Below are 9,436 nucleotides of genomic sequence, written 5' to 3' on the forward strand. Positions count from 1 at the left end.
TCCACATGTGAAATTACAACCAACATCAAATGAAAATTTGATTAAACAGACCAAGAACAGCATGTGTGATAGATGTGAATTCCCCCAGGGCAGGATGTTGGTATGGAAACCAGAAGACTTGACACTACAGAGATGAAAGTTCTCTCAAAGAGCCAATATCTTAGCCCAAAAGAAAAAAGACATATATTTTGTCTCCAAAAAAGGAACAACTCAAGTTCAGAAACCCGAAGCATCTGGATCAAGTCACCAGATTTGAGCCTGTCCTTTCCCTCATATTTCCCACTTCTCTTTTAATTATTGTATTCACTCCCCATTATAAGAAAAAAGAAATGGAGAACTCAGTGGTATTGCAAAAAATATTTCTAACCTAAGGAGGCAAAAGGACAAAGTAGTTTCAGTTTCCAAGATTATTCTAGCCTCTCAGAAGCTCTTGTTGCCCTTGAAGCTGGTTTCCTGGAGCAGCTAAGAGTCCGAGGATTCTGCAAGCAGCTAGAGTTATCTGGTGAGTGATCAGAAGGCTCCTGGGAGGAGGCCCAGCTGGGATGTCTTCCAAACTGTGTCTGCACCACCTGTAACTCTTCAATACATATGCTTGCCAGAAGATCGTCCCAAGCCTGGAGGGGGATGGGAAGAGTTGCCATTCCAGAAAGAATCACCAGCCAGCTTTGGCAGAGAAGGGTTCCTTGTGCATTGGAAAGGAGTCAGGGCTTCCAGCTAAGGGCATCTCGCCAGCCCTGGTATGCGGATCCGGGATCTGTGCGCACTGAGCCTGCCCTGACTTGCCCAGCAGAGAGAGAGGCCAGGGAAAGACAGGAAAGGTGTTCACTCCTCACCTCCTTCCAGTTACAGCCAACTCCAGGCTCCTTTGAAGTCCCGGTCCAGAAGGCATGGCCAGTACTGATGCTGAGGTTTTTTCAGTGAGCCTCCGGGATTCGGGATTTTTCTCTCTTTCTCTCTCTGGAAGGCAGATTAACATAAATCAAAAAGCATGGGCTTTGGAAGCAGATAAACCTCAATTCAAATCCTGGCTGGGCCATGGACTGGGTTTATAAACCCAAAAGAAGTTATAAAACTTCTCTGGACCTTAGAGTTTATTTCTGAAATAACGTTAATCTAACTTAACAGTTTCTCAATCTCAGCATTATTGACACCTTGGACTGGATATTTTTTTATGGCATTGGGTCAGAGGTCTGTCCTATGCATTACAGAATGTTTAACAGCATCTCTAGCTTACCCACTAGATGCCAGTAGCACTCTCCCCATCGCACCATCAAAACTGTGACAACCAAAATCAGTTCCAGATACTGGCTAATGTTCCCTAGGGGGCTAAGTTGCCCCAAGTTGAGAACCACTGACCTAACCTAATCCTTAGGATTGTTGTTTTATACATATTATTGCAAATAAAGAGAGTCGGTACCTATGAATGAATAAAGCACCCAAGAATTATTAATTCCTGTTGCAGATGCCATCACTGCCCCACCCACATCCCTTCAGTATCCACCTCAACACACTGTTGGCCGCTTCCCATGAACACCTGGGACTCTCTGGACTTAGGAGTATGGTGAGTCTGTGAACAGGGTAAATTGGAACTTGTCCTTGAAAGCAGACCTTAACCCATGACAGATGAGAAGTTGGTAGATAAACACCCCAGCTTCCTAGCCCCTTATTTGACATCGTTCTGAGGTTTATTCTATGCTGTTTCTCAGAATTCCTCTGTGAGATCAGACTCCATCACCCACAGTGGTAGGTGGCTGTATAACACACCCCTTCCCTACCTTCACTTTTCTGCTACCTCACGGGTTTTTCCTAGAATCACTTCCCAAAGTCTTTGTACAACTTTCTTTATGTTTCATGTGTTTCTATCTTTGAGTAACCTAATATATAAAAACTGATTTTTATGTCTATAAATGTCCTGCCTTGCTGATTCATCAGGCTTCTCATTGGTATTTATTCAGGTCACAATGTTTCAAAAATAATTATTTAAGTACTGCAAATAAGCACTGTTCTGCTCTGGGGACTGATGAAAATAATGATCAACATATCCCAAACAGTTCTTATTTGCAGTACTTAAGTAATTATTTTTGAAACAAATTTTTTTTGAAAGTTCTCACTTCTCACTTGGTCCTAAACCCAACCTATTCCCCACATTGTTGCCACGTAGCTCTTTCTAAAATGCACACCCATATCTGACATGAACCCAGCAGTCTTATCTACTCCTGTAACCTCAGTACCTAAAACCACACTGGCACATGGTAGGTACCCGATAATCTTTGTTGAATTACTGAGTGAATGGCATTCTCTTGCTTACAATCTTTGGATGCTTCCCCATGTTATCAGTAAAGGATAAAGATCAAACTCCTTCAAATAGTACATTAGACTCCTTCATGACTTCTTCATCCAGCTTTATCTCTCACCACTCGTCCATTCCACTTTACCCCAAAATATGTACATTTAACCTGTACTTTAGCCATTCCATACTATATGTGGTTCCTAGAAAGGTTGGTTCTCTTTATGGCTGTGTTTTCACATATGTTGCCTCTGAGCTTGGGATGTCTTTTCCAGGTCTTTTCCTTGCTAATACCTACAGGTTCCTCAAGAGGCTGCTCAAATCTGCCTTCCTGGGAGGTGTCCAGGGAGGGGAGGTTCTGCCCTGATCCCTTTGAGAAAAGGTAGCCCTTCTCTGCTCCCATTACACTATTGTACTATGGGATTTGCTCATTAATCTCCCCCGCCAGAGAAAGAGTGCCTTGAGGTAAGGGGTCGTATCTTTGAGTTATAGGTATCCTGATCCATTTTAGGTGCTCAGAACACAAACGTTTGTGCATTAATGAAATTAATAATAAAGTAATAATATAAAGAGGCTTTAGTATGTTCATTAGTCAGGGTTCTCCAGAGAAATAGAACCAATAAGACATATACGAATAAATAGAAAGAGATTTATTATGAAGAATTGGCTCACATAATTATAGACTGAGAAGTCCCAAAATCTGTCATCTGCATTCTGGAGGCCCAGGAAAGCTGTTGGTGTAGTTCCGGTCCAAATTCAAAGGCCTAAGAACCAGAAGACCAAATGCTGTAAGTCCCAGATTGAGTCTGAAGATGTGAGTACCAGAAGCAATAATGTCTGCACGTGGGAGAGGATGGACATCCCAGATCCAACAGAGAGAGAAATTTCCCCCTCCTATACCTTTTTGTTCTATTCAGGCCCTCGACTGATTGGATGACACTCCAGTTGCATTGGTGGGAGATCTTCTATACTCAGTCTACTGATTCAAATGCAAATCTCTTCCAAAAACACCCTCACAGACACACACAGAAATGTTTACCATCTGGGCATCCCTTAGCCCGGATGAGTTGACATATAAAACTAACCATCACAGTAAGTAATCCTCATTCCCCTGAGTCAGCAACTGACTTCTGCATAGAGAGACTATTTGGTGAATCCCAGGGATTCCCCGATGCTAACCACCTTCAGAAAGACAAACCACAGGTACGTGAACTACATTATCTAAGCCTCCTACTATTATGGTTTAGCTGTACTAATGATGGGAAGAACCTTCTGCCTTGGCCAAGAAATAATGTGACCTGCCACTTGAGCCTGTGAAGGAGGCTCGATGTATGAACACGAACACCTCCCACATTGCACAGCCAGGCAAATATCTGTCGTGAGAACCCAGAAAAGCTGTTTAAAAGATGTGTTCTTTGTTGAACTGAGCTTTTTCAACCTAGGGTATCTTCAAGATGGAATTTTTACAAATTCAACATTAGGCTTTAAATCTTAGAGCTTGTGTTTAATACTAGTGATTTGGTTTCATAGAAACAAAAGATAAAACACAAGGAAAGAAAAAAAAGTGCTGGTTCTGTTCTAAAGGCTCCATTAATTCTACGTCTAAATCCTCTTCTGAGAGAAGAATTTAGCTGGGACAAAAAGACTCTTCCTCACTTCCACTGTCATCCTCTCAAAACAAAACTGATTTAGGAGCCCCAGGTACTTCCTTTCCAAAACAACCTTGAGATTTGAATAAAATTTAATCATATTAAAAAAAAGTCATATAGCAATGAAGAACATAATGAAATGAAAGGACAGTTTTTATTATGCTGATTCAATCATATGACCAACAAGTACCGAGCATCTATGACCAGCTCATGCATCAGGAGGGGCTTGTTTGACAATATTTATAAGGCATTCATGCTCACCAAGACAAAGTACAGGAGTCAAAGACTGAACATGATGTCTGAAAAGCAATAGATGTTCACAGGACACTAAATCTTCTATAACCTGTCAGTAGGAGCTAAGAATCAGCCAAACTCCATTTTCAACAAAGTAGAGGGCATAGATCTTTTATCAAGACCACCAGAACTTTTTCCTCAGTTTCAACTAATCTTTAAATATGCCATCACAACTGCACTTAAGGAGTAGATCTAAACATCACAAGGAAGCTTTCTCAATAGACAGCTGTTCAGGATGAAATTCTAGGAATTAGTCCATTGAAGGCCATGAAAGTTTTATGTGGAAATAAATGTAGGGGCCAGAACTTCTTCAGAAAAAAAAAAATCATAGAACCAATGCTCAAGCTTGAAGGAATTCCCAGACACAACAAAACCAGGTAACACTATGGTTGAGAATACTTCCCTAAATATTGAGGAAGATATTTGAAATGCTTAAGTCCCAATAACGGAAAAGACAAACCATGCCAGGACTTAAGTCTCCTGACGCCCACACTACATTCTTTCTACTGCTTCACTCATCAAGCATTCCCATTACTGAATCCCTCAGCCTCCTGAACAAGCTGGCTGGCATGGGTGGCTCTCGGTACTGCTGATATGGTTTAGCCAATACTACAATCTAGAGAAAGAGTTTAACATCATTTTCCATGTAAGTGTTAAATCATTTCTTATTATTCCCCTACCAGTAAATCTATGTGGACTTAACCAGGAGACTCTAAAAGTTTCTTACAGATATTGAATGAAGTAATTAGGGCCAGAGTAGAGACTGGATTCCAGTTCTCCAGACTCCCTGAGTATCATCCTTACTACTCCTCTATGGTCTCCCTTATTCCATTGTTCCTGCAGAGAGATCTCAAAGAGGAAATGATGAAGTCCGACGTTCAAGACTTGTATCATTCTAAGCGAAATAAGCCAGACAGAAAGGGTTGAAAATCACATGATATCACATATGTGGGATATAAACCTAAAAGCATCAAATGAACAGGACAAACCAACATTCAAGTCTCGAACCAATTATTATGAAGCCAACCTGCTATATAATATCCTATCCTATGTATGTAAAATTAAGCAAGATAGCATCCTTCAGCTGGAACCTTCCTGGAACAAACTACTCCTGCTCAAGAAAAACAAGAATCCAGCTAAAGTAATTGCTACTGCTATTATAAAAATATATTACTTGTAGGACTCCACAGAATAAGAGATAATTTTCTTTTTATATGTTTAAACGTCATCTTTATTTTGACAGAGGAGCACATTAATGCCAAATTCTATTTAGATAGACTTTTATTATATCAAGACCAGTACTTTTCCCCATTGAGTTCTCTTGATGGACAAAAGGCTCCAAAATAGCTAATAATAGTAACAGTAGTGTACTAATCATCATCATCATCATTATCATCATCTTTTTTAAAAGCAACTATGGATCTCATAGGGAAAACGTGTTAAGTGGACTTGCTTGGCAAAATTACATCAATGATTGCATACACTAGTGATTTAAGCTTGGTTTTACTTTAATTTATGGTCCTAGCACCATCCTTCTCCAAAGTCTCCATTCCTGACTAATAATCTCAAATTCTGTGTGGTTTTCTTACTTTTGATACGTCATGCTGAGATACAATGAATAGTTCAGTCTTTAGACAGCTTAGCTGGTAAATTCAGACAAATAGTATGCACAGAAAGAAAGTCCCTTAACCAAAAAAGGAAAAGAGAAAAACAAAAAGGTGCTTCTGCTTATCTTGTGCTAGTAAAGAGAGTATCAGTGAGCATAGCCTGTTTAGGTAGCACAATGGTGAAACGTTGAATATCTTTTTATGTGTTTATTGGTTATATGTATATTTTGTATTCTCTTTAATTTTTTTCCGATTTAGAAAAATGCTTAGAACGAGGAAGAGAAATAGTCTTTTATTAATGAATATGAAGTTTATGTAGGTGATCATATTGAACCTGTGGTAATAATCACCAAAGGAGAAGTACAAAAATGATACCTTAATGACCCATAGGAAAAAAAATGAGATCAGAAGCCTGACTTTGGGAATGAGTGAGGACTTTCAGCCCCAGAATCAAGTAGCAAAGCTTCAGTCCTGACTCCAGGCAAGTCACTCAGGCTCTCTGAGTCCTGGTTCCCACATCCGTAAAATAGAATACTAATAATACTTAAATCACAGGGCTGGTGTGATAATTAAATAAAATGTGCATATAAAGCATAGCCCCTAGCACACAGTAAGCTGTAAATAAATGCTTGGTGTAGGAAACTAAGCTAACTAAAATTCATCAGTTGTTTTTTTTTTAAATTCTGGAACTTCTAGAATGTTTTATTATGCAAATATGCATTAAACCACTCAAAAAAGAAAGAATTTGTTTCCCAAATGTAATTGACAATGGGACCATTTTTTCCAAAGGTCATCTGACAGGTCAAGTGGTCCAGGAACACAGGAACTGCTGATCTACCCGCTCTGTCTTCTGCAGACGGAGAACCTGGAACCCTCAAAAGAACTGGTCCAGGACATTCAGTTACCTGATCACAAATCCAAATGGAGCACCCAAGTTCCCCTGCTAGCCCATTATTTTAGTAAGATTCTTTCCATAATCCTATCACCTTGAGAGTGTGGAAAGAAGTCTCATGCGCTGCCCACCCCACATTTCACCTATTTAGTCCATCAAGTTCAGTCTCCACCTTCTCAGGTCCATCATTACATTGTCATGACCAGAGCAAGAGGACAAATGGAGATCTACATAACATATGTCCAGGTACATAACAGGTACAAGTCCTGTTAAGCTGACAAACCGCTGAAGGAAATGTGTTTTATTCTCCTGCCTTGACAAATAAATCTTTCTTCATAATGACCTTGAAGTCCAGGTTCAAATTTTGAATCTCTCAGGGTTCCTCAGTGAACATGACACATGTGGAAAAGGAGGCCCCTAGCCTGAAGCCACACCCTATCCCTTCCTATCCGTGGCCCTGTCCCACACCGTGAGGGATCTTGTTTACTTGTATATAGACCCCTCTGGCTTCATCCACAGCCCCTGCAACAGCTACCTCTTGGCATTCTCTCAGAACTCAGAACTCAAAGTCTGTTACCAACAGCATGGTGGACTCCCAGGAACTCAGACCCAAAGAAAAGGTCTGTTTGTGGAAGTGGGTTCAAGGCTGTTTGGGCAGGAATTTGGGGTACCAGTTACCTGAAGTATGGAGGGGCATGGGCTCCGAGTGGATGTAGTCGCTCAGTGCTGCAGTATGGTTGCCCCACAGGGAGAAATGCAGTGGGAGGAGGGCCACAGCAGGCTCTCCCAAAGTGGACCCCAAACAAGGGGCAACCTGCTTGCTTGGCCCCTCTGGACGCCACCAGGATTGTTTCAGAGAAGATGCCTGAAAAGAAACACCTGAGAAAATGAGCATGCATTTCCCCTCCCAAAACTTTTCAACTGAAATAGCCCTCTAGCCCCACTGGGGGTAGGACCCCAGAGATGCATGAGCAGCAGCAGCACCGGGAGGACTTCCCATTACACTGAGGTGTCAAGAGAGCTCACCAAGGTGACCTAGGGAGCCTTCTTTCAGCCCTCTCCTGCCCCCATTTGTTAAATTAGCGAAGATGAATAAAAATTGGAAGGAGACTCAAGGCTCACATTATGTGTGGATGGTTCGCTACATGTAAATAATAATAACTTTATGGTAGCAAGCAGATTGTACATTATCATTACTATGATTTCAGCCTGCTTTATGGCTCCTCAGCTAGTTGGAAACATATTTTTAGTCCTAATATCAAAACCTGTCAGAGTTTGTTTTGCTACAACTAACAGAATGATACAGGTCAGATCAATTATTATGAAAAATTCAATTAAGAAAGTACCATATGTGACACTAAAAAAAGACTACGACAGCACATATGGCTGGAAAGAAGTGATGGCACCATGTCCCTGCACATGTGTGACACCCCTGCCCTTCAGCCCTTGTTACTGTGGTCATATTGGAATGGGAAATCTCCTCTGCCTTCTCAATTCCAGCCGCATGCTCCCCTCTGACTCCCAAAACCTCCCGCTCTCATCTGTCACCCCAACCCAGGAGACCTGGCAACCAATTTAATTGTATTTGTCTGCAGAGGACTTGGTTAAGAGGACTTTTGAAATCCAAGAGCATTGATATTTTTAAGCAGGAGAGAAAGAAACTGGTTAGACAATTAATTACAAGGGTCCAAGTTTGATTGGATGTCCTTCCTCTGGCCTGACAGCGAGTGATCAGGGGTTAAGGACACCAGTTCTAGGGTCAAACTAGCTGGATTTAGCTTCCTACTCTGCTATTCCCTCTTCATGCCACAGTGAGTAATTTACTTAATCCTTCTAAGCCTCAGTTTTTTCATCTGTAAAATAGGGATAATAACAACAGCTCCCTCACGTGTCTGTTGGAAAAACTAAATGAAATAATACATGTTAAAGTGCTTAGCATGGTGCCTGGTGAACAGCAAAAGCTCCATCCATATTAATTATTATTATTATTATTATTATTATTATTTTTTATGTCATTGACAGGCAGCAGGTTTGGTGGAAAAGTATGCAATTTCGGTCAGGAAATCTGGATCTACTACAAGGTCTAAGACTTTGGGTTAGTCAGTTCACCTCTCTGGACCTTCATTCCCTCATCAACAAATTGGGGATAATCATAGCCATCTGGTAGACTTGTTTCAGGCTTCAGTGAACTACTGCATGGGGAAAGTGCTTGCAAACTATTACGTGATATGCAAGCATAATTTAATGTAATCATCTCCAAGCTAGCCCTAGGCCTCTGAAAACGCTGGGCAGATGCCATCTCTGTGAGTTTGTTCAAAATATGGACTGTCCAGGCAGCTGAGTAATACCTAAAAGCATCCTGAGAGTCTAATGATGCAAAGCAAAAATGAAGCACAGAAATGTGGAAGCCTGAATTCAAAAGGGCCTGGGATGTACTACAGAGCTGTGTTCAGAAAGAAATTGCCTGGCTGATCGTAGTTAATAGCTTCGCATCTTTCAAAGTGATTGCTTATATTTTTTAAAAATGTCCCAAATCAATATGCAGTAGCACAGCTTCCCTTCAGGCCTAAAGTCTATAACATTTCTGTCTCTTGAAACTGTAATCCAAAAGGTAAACCAGTGTGGGGGTGCTGAGATGCACAATAATGGCAGCTATTCTTGGGGTGGCTGCACCTTGCCTTAGGGTTTGGCTGATGGAGGCAGCCAG

The 9,436-nt window shown here is 41.1% G+C and overlaps 1 long non-coding RNA gene across 1 annotated transcript; it reads right to left on the minus strand.

Annotated features, from left to right (window-relative positions):
* Positions 1-431: 431 nt before the first annotated feature.
* LOC120609355 (uncharacterized) lies at positions 432-8,001 on the minus strand. The gene is made up of 3 exons (XR_005654748.1): positions 7,408-8,001; positions 834-957; positions 432-614 (listed from the first exon to the last, which is right to left on the minus strand). It is a non-coding gene; the product is annotated as an uncharacterized LOC120609355 (long non-coding RNA).
* Positions 8,002-9,436: the final 1,435 nt, after the last annotated feature.

The sequence above is a fragment of the Pteropus medius genome, unplaced genomic scaffold (genome assembly GCF_902729225.1).
Source record: "Pteropus medius unplaced genomic scaffold, Ma_sr-lr_union100, whole genome shotgun sequence".
NCBI lineage: Eukaryota > Metazoa > Chordata > Mammalia > Chiroptera > Pteropodidae > Pteropus > Pteropus medius.